Genomic DNA, 13,891 nt, shown 5'->3' on the forward strand with positions numbered 1-13,891 from the left:
GGGAATGCCTTATAGCATTGGGTTTGTGACATCACGAAAGGGGCGGGCTAGGGATGTTCCTCCCCCTGCTCTAGAAGTTACAATTCTGACTACAAAACTTATAATGACTATATCTCGCAGAGCGTACCTCGTATAAACATGAACATGGTATCATTCTTTTTAGCCTGTCGCAGACATTAATTAAAGACCAAACATGCAGTATTTATGTCACACCATTTAGGAGGAATCCAGTTCACAGTTTCTGTGGGCGCTGGAACCGTGAAAATTATGGGCCAGAACGCTGGTTTCGTGCATTCTGCAGAAATGTAATTTTCATGTTTTTATCATAAACGCGCCGCGTTTTATTACCGAATGTTTAGATCTCCATTATTTTCTATTAGAGTAGCTGAGCACATGGTTCAGAGTCAAAGAGACCCCCCACCGTGAGGCAGGAAGGAGCTCACACTGGGGATTCAGGTTAGACTGGTTTTGTGTGAGCCGAGGGGGGGAAGGGGGGTTGCAGCTGCAAGACAGGCAGGGTCTCATCTGTAGTGTAATGCTCAGGGAACCTTCCGTCATATCGTACAGTATCATTACACCTCCCCCTTTTAGAGGGCGCTAAGGAGGCTGAGACAGTTGGCCCGCGTCCATGTGCGCATCAGCGGGTTCGTCCTCGAAGGACATCATCTGTTTGTTGGCCCTGGGGGTGGGCCAGGATACGATTGCGTCCACTTTCTCTGGTTCTGGACTCATGGAACCCTCGCCTACCCGGTGCCCCAAGTAGTGGACCTCGCTCATGCCCATCTGGCACTTTCCCGGCTTGATCGTCAGACGTGCCTGGTGAAGACGCTTGAGCACCTCCTGGACATGCTGAAGGTGTTCCTCCCAAGGGGAACTGAAGACGGCAATGTCATCCAGGTACGCCATTGCGTACTCCTCCAGTCCCCGGAGCAGGTGGCTGACCATCCGCTGGAAAGTGGTAGGGGCATTTTTCATGCCGAAGGGCATGACTGTGGACTCGTACAGTCTAAAGGGGGTGATAAAGGCGGATCTCTCCTGCGCCTCAGGGCTCAGGGGAATCTGCCAGTATCCCTGACTCAAATCCATGATGGATATGTATTTTTCTTTTGCCGACTGCTCAAGCAGATCCTCAATGTGTGGCAATGGGTGTATATCAGAGGTTGTGATGGTGTTGAGCCCCCTGTAGTCCATGCAGAACCGGGTGGTCGGATCCTTTTTAGGCATGAGAACTACAGGCGAGGCCCACGCGCTTTTTGACCGTCGAATCACCCCCAGCTGTAACATCTCATCGATCATTTGGCGCATAACCTGCTGCACCTCCTCAGAGATCCGATAAGGTGTTAGCCGTAGTGGGGCGTGATTTCCGGTGTCAACCTCATGAACCGCTAACTCCATCCTCCCAGGTCGGTTGGTGAACATGGCCCGGAAGGGGTTCCAGGGTGTCCACAACTGCGACCGCTGGAGTACGGTTAAGGAGGCACTTACCTCCATGTCCTCAATGGACCCATTGGCCACCAGTCGGCGCTTCTATGGGCTCTACCTCCCCATCCACCCCCAACACTTCAGGAGCAGTGCTACTCATGGGCCAGTTACCTTCCTCGGTGGCACTAATTAGTTGCATGGCATCACCTTCCTCACGGTTCCCATGTACCTCCCCATTTCCTTGAGCACCGACGCTTGCTCCTGCTAGGGGTTCCTCAGCCATCTCACTCCGCAGAGCGATGGGGCTGAGCACTCCTGTACCTGTGGACACATCTACCATTTCAGAGAAATGGTTAACAGGTTCAGTCGGCACATATACATTATCATCATCATCATCCCTAGGAACAGAATGGTTATCAGATTTCTTTGGTACATTTACATCACCATCAACATCATTCCTGGGGAAAGAATAATTATTAGTTGCATCGCTACTCATCAAGGCATTAGCAGGTGGCCACCAGCACTACAGCACTTTATTGGACACCCATGTACCACTTTGAATTTGATCTCCATATAGGTAATATGCAATATATTTCACTTGTGCCATTTATATGTTTCCATTTGGTAGTCATATGGGGTTTTGTGATTGAGGTAATCATACCTCTCCCCCTATGTATATGTCACATTGGAACATAAATTCTGCTTTCACATATGTTAAATGATTTCTATAGTTGGCACAGTGTAATTTTCATGTTTTCAATGGATAGTCATATGGGTTTTGTGATTAAGATATTTATACCTCCCCCCTATGTATATGTTACATTGAAATACAAATTTTGTCTATACATATGCCTAAATGATTATTATAGCGGGCATAGTGTACAGGGCTGCCACTAGGAATTTTGGGGCCCCATACTGGCAAAATTTTCGGGGCCCCCTTGAGACTCCACCCCAGCCCCGCCCTCCACCCCTCAAACTGTCCACAGCCCCACCGCTCTCTCTTAGGCCTCTTTCACACATCAGTTTTTCACCGTCAGGCGCGATCCGGCTTTTTTTGTAAAACCGGATCCAGCAAAATGCAATGCCGGATCCAGTTTTTCCCCATTGACTTGCATTAGCACCGTATCGCGCCGGATGGCATTGCGTTTCATCCGGTTTTCGCCAGATCCGGCTACTTGTCTCATTCCGGCGTCTGGAAAAAACGGCTACTGTAACGTTTTTTGTCTCCGGAGAAAAAGCCGGAAGCGCCGGATCCGACGCTTCCAGCTTTTTGCCACAATGAAAGTCTATGGGCACCGGAATGCACCGGATCCAGAAAAAGACGGATCCAGCCACCGGATCCGTTTTTTTAAGTCTGCGCATGCTCAGATCCAATTGGCCAGCCCCCAGGAAACAGATATAAGCTGCTAGATGGATCCAGCAGAAAAACGGATCCGTTTCTACAGTTGTCCAAAATTTATGCCGGATCCGTTTTTTCTAAAAACAGCCGGATCCTGCCTGACGGCAAAAAACTGATGTGTGAAAGTAGCCTTAGAAAAATTCCACTTCTCACCAATCACACATTAACAGTTCCCATCTCCAGATCACACACATAGCCAGCAGCTCTTGTTATGACCAAAAGATTTTTTAAATCTGCCACCACAAGGTAGAGCCCTATTCTACTCTAACATATTAAACATTTGATAAAATATCCAATACAATTTAGGTATATTTTTTTATTTATTTTTCAATTTTTAAAATGACCAATAATATCACATCCAAAGGGACAAATACCACCACACCATGCCCAGACACCATATTACCACCACATGGTGACCAATAATACCACATACAGGGAACAAATACAGCCATACCATGTCCAGGCCACATATTACCACCAGTGACAGAATAATAGCACATACAAGGGACAAATACCACCGCACCATGACCAGACCACATATTACCAGCACATGGTGACTGAAAACTACAATACTGATCATTAATAAAAAAAACATATTACTATCACCATAAGTGCCATTTTACACAGGAGATCTGTACTTAGTATGTAGTGTCTGTGTACAGGTAATACAGTGATCACCAGTGACATTATACACAGGAACTCTGTATATATTGTCAGTGTACAGGTAATACAGTGATCACTGGTGACATTATGCACAGGACCTCTGTATATAGTGCCAATGTACAGGTAATACAGTGATCACTGGTGATATTGTACAAAGGCACTCTGTATATAGTGTTTAGTGTCATTGTACAGGTAACACAAATTCACCAGTGATGTCTCTAGGTGAAGTCCTTCATCTTTGCTTTTCATCTTTCATCCAGCACAGATTGCCATCACGTCTTCCAGCCAGGGCTTGTCTCTGCAGGAAATAACACAGTTATCTAGAGCTCCACTTGCAGAACACATTACTTAATTTTTTTCCCAACTTCTACACTACACCAGATGAAGAAAAAAAGGCGACATAGTGTCGCTCTGCACAGTAACAGAACCTCCCCCCATTTAAAACAGTATCCTCAAAAAAATAAAATAAATACATCACTGCAGTAATAATATCCCTTAATTAGCCCCTATGGTAATAATATCCCCCATCCTGGCTCCTGCCATAGTTTCTCTCATCCTGCCCTCATGAGTATCCATTCTGCCCCACATGATCTCCAGATCCTGCCCCATCTGTCTACATCGTATCCATCCTGCCCCATGATCCTGCACCATGTGTTTCCCATCCTGTCCCCTGTGTCTCACATTCTGCCCCCTCCTGTGTCTCACTGTCACATTCTGCCCCCTCCTGTGTCTCTCTGTCACATTCTGCCCCCGTGCCTCACATTCTGTCCCCTCCTGTGTTTCACTCTCACATTCTGCACCCTCTTGTGTCTCACTGTCACATTCTGCCCCCTCTTGTGTCTTACTGTCACATTATGCCCCCATGTCCATTCTGCCCCATGTCTCACATTCTGCCCCCTCCTGTGTCTCACTGTCACATTCTGCCCCCATGTCTTACATTCTGCCCCCTCCTGTGTCTCAATGTCCCATTCTGCCCCCCCTGTGTCTTACTGTCACATTCTGCCCCATGTCTGCATTCTGCCCCCATGTCTTGCATTGTGCCCTCATGTTCTGCATTCTGCCCTCATGTCTCACATTCTGCCCCATGTCCATTCTGCCCTCATGTCTCACATTCTGCCCCATGTCCATTCTGCCCCATATCTCACTGTCACATTCAGCCCCCTCCTGTGTCTCACTGTCATATTCTGCCTGCCCCCATGTCTTGCATTCTGCCCCCATCATGTGTGCATTCTGCACCCATGTCTGCATTCTGCCCCCATGTCTTGCATTCTGCCCCCATGTCTTGCATTCTGCCCTCATGTCTTGCATTCTGCCCCCATGTCTCATATTCTGCCCCCATGTCTGCATTCTGCCTCCATGTCTTGCATTCTACCCCCATGTCTTGCATTTTGCCCCCGTGTCTACATATTTGGCCCTGTGTGTCTCTAATCCTGCCCCCTGTCTCCATATTTGCCCCTGTGTGTCTCCAATCCTGCGCCCTGTCTTCATATTTGCCCCCTGTGTGACTCCAATCCTGCCCCCTGTCTCCATATTTGCCTCTGTGTGACGCCAATCCTGCCCCGTCTCCACACTTGCTCCTGTGTGACTCCAATCCTGCGCCCTGACTCCATATTTGCCCCTGTGTGACTCCAATCCTGCGCCCTGTCTCCATATTTGCCCCTGTGTGACTCCAATCCTGCCCCGTCTCCACATTTGCCCCTGTGTGACTCCAATCCTGCCCCCTGTCTCCACATTTGCCCCTGTGTGACTCCAATCCTGCCCCCTGTCTCCATATTTGCCCCTGTGTGACTCCAATCCTGCCCCCTGTCTCCACATTTGCCCCTGTGTGACTCCAATCCTGCACCCTGTCTCCACATTTGCCCCTGTGTGACTCCAATCCTGCACCCTGTCTCCACATTTGCCCCTGTGTGACGCCAATCCTGCGCCCTGTCTCCACATTTGCCCCTGTGTGACTCCAATCCTGCCCCCTGTCTCCATATTTGCCCGTGTGACTTCAATCCTGCCCCCTGTCTCCATATTTGCCCCTGTGTGACTCCAATCCTGCCCCCTGTCTCCATATTTGCCCCTGTGTGACTCCAATCCTGCCCCCTGTCTCCATATTTGCCCGTGTGACTTCAATCCTGCCCCCTGTCTCCATATTTGCCCGTGTGACTTCAATCCTGCCCCCTGTCTCCATATTTGCCCCTGTGTGACTCCAATCCTGCCCCCTGTCTCCATATTTGCCCCTGTGTGACTCCAATCCTGCCCCCTGTCTCCATATTTGCCCCTGTGTGTCTCCAATCCTGCCCCCTGTCTCCATATTTGCCCCTGTGTGACTCCAATCCTGCGCCCTGTCTCCATATTTGCCCCTGTGTGACTCCAATCCTGCGCCCTGTCTCCATATTTGCCCCTGTGTGACTCCAATCCTGCCCCCTGTCTCCATAATTGCCCCTGTGTGTCTCCAATCCTGCGCCCTGTCTCCATATTTGCCCCTGTGTGACTCCAATCCTGCGCCCTGTCTCCATATTTGCTCCTGTGTGACTCCAATCCTGCCCCCTGTCTCTATATTTGCCCCTGTGTGTCTCCAATCCTGCCCCCATGTCTCCATTCTGCCAGGGATACATATTGCCCCTTTCTAAAATAAAAACTTTCTTCTTACTTACCTGACCTCGCTCCTGCGCTGAAGATGGAGCTGCTGCTGTGTGAGCTGAAAGGACCTGTGGTGACGTCATCGTCATGTGATCAGGGGCGGATCTGATCAATGCTGAAGGCCTGTGATAATGATGACGTCACCACAGGTCCTTCAGCACTTCTCTATCTTTCGGATGTCGGGCGCTGTGGCGGCTCTGCTGATGTGTGCGCTGCAGGCCCTATCGCAGCGCACACTTGGGGCCCGATCGCAGTGCACACTTGGGGCCTGCCCGGCGCCCCTATGACGCACAGCACTTGGGGCCCCATGACTTGCAGCACAGGAGCGGGGCCCCTGATCTGCAGGCCCCCTTCTGTACTGCTGTTCATCGGGCCCCATACAGCAGTAAGGGCTGTCATGCCCTGATGGAGGCCCTGATAGTGTAATTCCATCAGTGGTCCAAACTGAGATATTTTCCTTAAAAAATTAATTTCAAACATACAGTAATCTCCAGCGATCTCAGGCAGGAAGTTAGTTATAAAAAATATTCCTTTATTTCTTTTCATTAAAAGAACATGTTACAGGTAGTGGATACCCCAGTGGATGGTAAAAAATCCAACGCGTTTCAATTCAAAAGAGTCTTAATCGTGGATTACAAATTCTGACAAAATGTGACATTTTAAAAGTCTCCAGACAGAAGTGAGGAGGTGGTAGGCAATTAGCCTCATTAGCATGTTTAATTGATGTATCCAATTATCCACAACCAACCTCCAGGTTGAAGACAAGTTAAAAAGAGAGAGAAAGTGGAAAAAAAACCCACAAAAACAAAACACAAAAAAAAACCCTCTCAAAATTATTTACTTGACATGCAATACCAAAAAAAGAATATATAAGAGGACTATACACATCTGTTTCTAAACAGTTAAATACATGCTTGACATAGCAAAAACAATTATTTTGGCGGTATTATTTCACTTGTACTGCATGATCAAATCTTGTCTGGTGTTCAGACCTGTTGGGACTCTTGTACATAATTTAAATATCCAGTAAGATTCCCGATTGAGGGTTTTTCTCTGAAAATTTCCACCTCTTACTGATTTTTTTATTTTTTCTATGCCAATAAATCTGAAATGGGTGAGGTCTCGGTTATGGCAATTAATGAAATGCTTGGACACCGCAGAGACATTCAATGCATCAGGATTAGTAGTGTCGGACAGATGTCTTCTAATGCGTTTCCTTAAGGGAGTAATAGTGCAGCCTACATACTGCACCTCACATTCCATGCACTAAATTAAATATATGACACCGGGAGTATTACAGTTTATAAAACTTTGAATGGAATAAGAGTTTCCAGTTTGTACTGATGTGAAAGACTTACTTTTAAGTGCATAAGAACAAGAGATGCAGCAACTGTGGCCGGATTTAAAAAATCCCCTATATGAGAGCCATGTAGAATTTTGTGAAAAAGTATTACTGCTTACCATACCAGGGGATAATTTATCCGCCAAAGTAGGAGCCCGCTTGGCTATATATTGAACTCTGTTATTTTGTAGGACATTGCAGGGTTTTTTTTTCCTTGTATAATAGTGGCACATATTTTTTAATAATATTTGTGATTGTGTGATACTGTGGAGAGAATTCTGTGGAGAAAGCTATATTACCACATTGTCTTCCTGAAAATTATGCACTTTATTTTTGTTAGATTTTAAAAGTACTTTCTTGTCCATTTTTTGAACAATTTTTTTTGCCCTTTGTAAGCTTCAATTAGGATATCCCCTGGATTGCAACCTAGATAGAGTTTTTTTCACTTGTTTCGAACAATTCAGGTCTAGAACAATTTCTCTTAACCCTAATTAATTCTCCTAATTATATATTCTGGGTGACATGATGAGGGCTCTAAGATGGAATTTGAGTCTGTTTCTTTCCTATATGGATAAATTTCAATGGTCTCATCTAGAGTTGAGCGACTTTTGGTTTTTTAGGGTCGCGTTTCGTTTCGTGAAACCCGACTTTTCCAAAAGTCGGGTCGAGCAAGATCGTCCGATTATAGGGAAAAGTCGGGGTCGTCCCGAAACACGAAACCCAATGTAAGTCAATGGGGAATAAAAGTCGGCAGTGAGAGGAGGACAGGAAACACACCAACAGTGCCCATTTGAATGCCAAAAGCATCAATTCTTCTTACTTAAGCTTGTCAACCTTAATTAACTTCATAATACAAGTTACGCACTGAAAAATGGGGGTTATTTGGCTACAGACTGTGGGGGGGGGAGGGCTGGCTCCAGGTTTTCATGTGCCCTGGGCGAAAGAGCGCCCCTTTAACACATACCACAACTCATCATGCTCCGATACGGCAGAGAAATAGCGGTATAGTACAATGAAAAATACCTCACTTTTTACATCTCATGACGAGGCCCATCTATTTCTCCATACAGAATCATTGGTCCCATATAATGTTTGAAACAGCATATGATGAGCTCAACATAATGCTACAGTATATGTTGGTCCCCATGGATGAAGCTCCACTGTCTTATGGGCCCAAATAATGCTCCAAACATAATGGGCCCCATTTCTAATGCTCTAGTGTATAATGGGCCCTGTAAATGCTGCTCCAGTGTCTGATGTCCACCTTTGGAATGTTCCAGTGTATGGTGGGCCCCATCTATCATTGTCAGACGGTGTTAGGCCCAGTATGGATTGCACGTGATTGCACAAAGGTTAGAAAGGGTACCGTTTCCCCGGATAACATGTATGGATAGCGAACACATTCAAAATATATGTCTCAGGAGGCAGGCTCAGACGGTGTTAGGCCCAGTATGGATTGCACGTGATTGCACAAAGGTTAGAAAGGGTACCGTATCCCCAGATAACATGTATGGATAGCGTACACATTCAAAATATATGTCTATACATCAGGAGGCAGGTTCAGACGGTGTTAGGCCCAGTATGGATTGCACGTGATTGCACAAAGGTTAGAAAGGGTACCGTATCCCCGGATAACATGTATGGATAGCGTACACATTCAAAATATATGTCTCAGGAGGCAGGCTCAGACGGTGTTAGGCCCAGTATGGATTGCACGTGATTGCACAAAGGTTAGAAAGGGTACCGTATCCCCAGATAACATGTATGGATAGCGTACACATTCAAAATATATGTCTCAGGAGGCAGGCTCAGACGGTGTTAGGCCCAGTATGGATTACACGTGATTGCACAAAGGTTAGAAAGGGTACCGTATCCCCGGATAACATGTATGGATAGCGTACACATTCAAAATATATGTCTCAGGAGGCAGGCTCAGACGGTGTTAGGCCCAGTATGGATTGCACGTGATTGCACAAAGGTTAGAAAGGGTACCGTATCCCCAGATAACATGTATGGATAGCGTACACATTCAAAATATATAAAAAACAAATCTGAACTGAGAAAAGTAAGTTAATGTGTATGCACAATGTAAGTGCATATTAACACATGACCATTAACCAGAGAAAACAAAAAGCAAAAAACACAAATATAACTAAAAAGTAAAAAATATACTGCAAATAATGCATAAAGGTAATGATAATAATAAGGGTATTTAGTATCCCTACTCTAGTATTTAAAACCTTTTCACTTGCCAAGTGGCGTGAATGTGAATAAGGGTCGAGCGGCTGAACCACTAGTAACAGCTTAGGCCAGACTGGATGGCTTTCCCAGCTCAGAAAGAGGGCAGTCACACCCATATATGCACTGAATGCACAATGAAATGAATAAAAAACAAATATGAACTGAGAAAAGTAAGTTAATGTGTATGCACAATGTAAGTGCATATTAACACATGACCATTAACCAGAGAAAACAAAAAGCAAAAAACACAAATATAACTAAAAAGTAAAAAATATACTGCAAATAATGCATAAAGGTAATGATAATAATAAGGGTATTTAGTATCCCTACTCTAGTATTTAAAACCTGGCCTAAGTCTGGCCTAAGCTGTTACTAGTGGTTCAGCCGCTCGACCCTTATTCACATTCACGCCACTTGGCAAGTGAAAAGGTTTTAAATACTAGAGTAGGGATACTAAATACCCTTATTATTATCATTACCTTTATGCATTATTTGCAGTATATTTTTTACTTTTTAGTTACATTTGTGTTTTTTGCTTTTTGTTTTCTCTGGTTAATGGTCATGTGTTAATATGCACTTACATTGTGCATACACATTAACTTACTTTTCTCAGTTCAGATTTGTTTTTTATTCATTTCATTGTGCATTCAGTGCATATATGGGTGTGACCGCCCTCTTTCTGAGCTGGGAAAGCCATCCAGTCTGGCCTAAGCTGTTACTAGTGGTTCAGCCGCTCGACCCTTATTCACATTCACGCCACTTGGCAAGTGAAAAGGTTTTAAATACTAGAGTAGGGATACTAAATACCCTTATTATTATCATTACCTTTATGCATTATTTGCAGTATATTTTTTACTTTTTAGTTATATTTGTGTTTTTTGCTTTTTGTTTTCTCTGGTTAATGGTCATGTGTAGTGTTGAGCATTCCGATACCGCAAGTATCGGGTATCGGCCGATATTAGCGGTATCGGAATTCCGATACTTAATTCCGATACTTTTTTCATATCGGATTCCGGGATCGGAATCGGAATAGGAAGTTCCCATCATGCTATGAGCCTGCTTGCTTTGATTAAGCCAATGGGAATCCTCCGAAGTGTGGGCACATCCTGTTAGGCATGTAGGCATGTTAACTATTGGCATGGCTGTGATTGGCTGCCGAAATGATGTCATGATGCACTATAAAAGCCACCGCAGCCGCCATTTCTGGTCACTCTGCTGTGAATTCAGTTAGGGACAGGCTGCTGTAGAAGACTGTGAGGGACAGTTAGAAATAGCGATTCTAAAAACAATATTGTGCTTTATCCAGGCTACATAAACCACCACTGTAGCTTGCTTTTCCCTAGCAGCGCTGTTTTCACAGCTGTCTGCAAGGGCTGTGTGAGTGCAGCTCACGCTGTGGAGTGGGTCCTGCAGCCACGTCAGGCTGTAGGCCACCCAGTGTGATCACTGCTGCCTCATACATCTTTTATTTTTTGAGCTGCATTTTTTAAATAATTTCAATCTAGTGTGCTTCCATCCGTATCCATATACGTTGGTTGCAAACACTAGTAGTAGACAGCGGAGCCTTTCTGCAGCCTTTCAGTGCTAGTGTCCACTTTGCTGCACTGTTCACGGCTGTCTGAGAGGTCTCTGACTGTGTGTGAGTGCAGCTCACGCTGAGTAGTGTGTCCTGCAGCTACGTCTGGCTGTAGGACGCTCAGCGTGCGTCACTGCCTCACACATATTTTTATTTGAGTGCAGCTCATTTTTTCTTCCATTAGTGTGCATCCATCCGTCTCCATCTACGGTGGTTGCAAACACTATATAGGAGTACACAGCGGAGCCTTTCTGCAGCCTGTCAGTGCCAGTGCCCACTTAGCTGCACTGTTGACGGCTGTCTGAGAGGTCTCTGACTGTGTGTGAGTGCAGCTCACGCTGAGTAGAGTGTCCTGCAGCTACGTCTGGTTGTAGGACGCTCAACGTGCGTCACTGCCTCACACATATTTGTCTCTGAGTGCAGCTCATTTTTTCTTCTCCTATTAGTGTGCATCCATCCGTATCCATCAACATTGGTTGGTTGCAAACACTATATAGGAGTAGATAGAGGAGCCTTTTTTTCTGGCTTGTGCCCTGCCGGCGCAGCCAGATTAGTATTACCCAATTTTTTTGGAGCCTCATCTTTTGCATTGTAGGTTACCTGCCTGCATTGTAATAGCTCCAAAAAGTTGGTGATACTATCAGTTTCAATTCTTTGTTCTCATACTTTGAGTTTGTTTCAAACAAAGAAACCACATAAAAAGTTCACCAAACACTACATTTTGAACTTGTGTAGGCCACATCAGCTCCTATTAAAGTCTAGTCCACACACACACACTTCATAAAATTAGTGTTTCTTGTACCTGTAACCAGCTGTTCAGGAATAAGCACACTAAGGCCCCCCTTTGTCCTTTTTTGCCTATCTTAAGCAGTCTTGCAAGATGAAGAAGGCAGGGAGTAAGGCGCGGGGGCGTGGGCGTGGGCGTGGAGTTTCAGCAGGGAGAGGACGTGGGGATTCTGCAGGGAGAGGACGTGGGGATTCTACAGGTAGAGGACGTGGGGATTCTGGGCCTGCTGCGGGCACCAGTGGATCAGCATCCCCCAGTTTTAGCAGGCAACAGTCCTTTATGCGCAGCTTTGTAGGACCTCAACGTACCCCACTGCTGCGGGAGGAACAAATTGAAGCCGTTGTCGGATGGATGGCAGCTAACGCATCGACTTCAATTACTTCCGCATCCTCTCAGGGTCAGAGCACCGAAGAGCAACCATCTGTCTCTTCACCACCTGCCAAAGTGCCCAGGCAGTCAGAGAGACATGGACAGGAGCCATCACAATCTCTACTTCTGTTCTCGGAATCTGTTGGCTTGGAAAGAGGGGGCCAGCCAAGCAGCATTCCTGAATGTGAAGAAGAGGGAGTATGCAGTGATGCGCAACTTCTTTGTCCCTCTGAATCTGAAGAGGCGAGTGGGCCAGTGCCTATGGTCAGCACACCTCAGTACGCATCAGATGATGACGAGACTCAGTTGCCACTTTCTGGTGCGTACGGTGCTGGCGAGACAACCCCGGAGAAGCAGCTGTTTGAAGAGGGGAGGGAAGATGATGAGGTCCTTGACCCATCATGGCGTGAGCAACAGGAAGGTGGTGGGAGCAGCTCGGAGGAAGAGATTCCCCTACCGGCCAAAACAGGAGGCAGAGGGAGGGGGAAGACTTGGTTGCCTGTACCCTCCACTTCGGCACCCGTTAGGAGCATTCCTCCTTCCAAAGGCAAACCGGGCGCTCACAAGAGTTGCAGTGCGTGGTCCTTTTTTGACACAGTTGCAGATGACATTTGCTTTGTCAAATGCAAGCTGTGTCATCAGAGAGTCAAAAGAGGGAGAAATGTCAGCAACCTCAATACCACAAATATGTGGAAACATGTGCGCACCAAGCACGAGTTGGAGTTGCAGAGACACCCTCAAGACGTAGGCCAACGTACAGCACCACCTACCACCTCTTCAGTTCGTGTTGGGCCCTCTTCCTCCAGCTCACACACTGCTGGTTCGGCTTCCTCACAGGATCGCCAAGGAAGAACCTCTGCCACTGTTGTCCGGAGACCCTGTCAGATTCCACCCATAACAGCACGTTCCCATCCATCACAGCCATCGGTAGCACAGGCATGGGATAAAAGGCGCCCTTACTCGGCAAACCATCCCCGAGCACAGTCTCTGAATGCTGGCATTGCCAAACTTCTGGCAGTTGAAATGCTGTCATTCAGGCTGGTGGACACTGACACCTTCCGGGACTTAATGGCATTGGCAGTCCCCCAATACAACGTGCCCAGCCGCTTTTATTTCAGCAGGCGAGCCGTCCCTGCCCTGCAGAAACATGTTGAGGGCAAAATAAAACATGCGCTACTAAACGCCGTTAGTAGCAAGGTCCACCTGACCACCGATGCGTGGACCAGTAACCATGGACAGGGACGATACCTTTCCCTCACTGCCCACTGGGTTAATGTTGTGGAGCCGGGTACGGATCTGGAGAGTGGCGCTGTACGTGTTCTTCCAACGACACGGATTGCAGGACTCCAGTCTGTACACATAGACTCCTCCTCCTACTCAAGTTCCTCAGAAACAGCAGAGCAGGAGCCTGTTACGACCGATATGAGCACAGCCGTGGCCAAACGTCAACAGGCTGTACTCAAA

Source organism: Dendrobates tinctorius, unplaced genomic scaffold (assembly GCF_039654945.1).
Source record: "Dendrobates tinctorius isolate UK_male_01 unplaced genomic scaffold, ASM3965494v1 ptg000243l, whole genome shotgun sequence".
NCBI classification, from domain to species: Eukaryota; Metazoa; Chordata; class Amphibia; order Anura; family Dendrobatidae; genus Dendrobates; species Dendrobates tinctorius.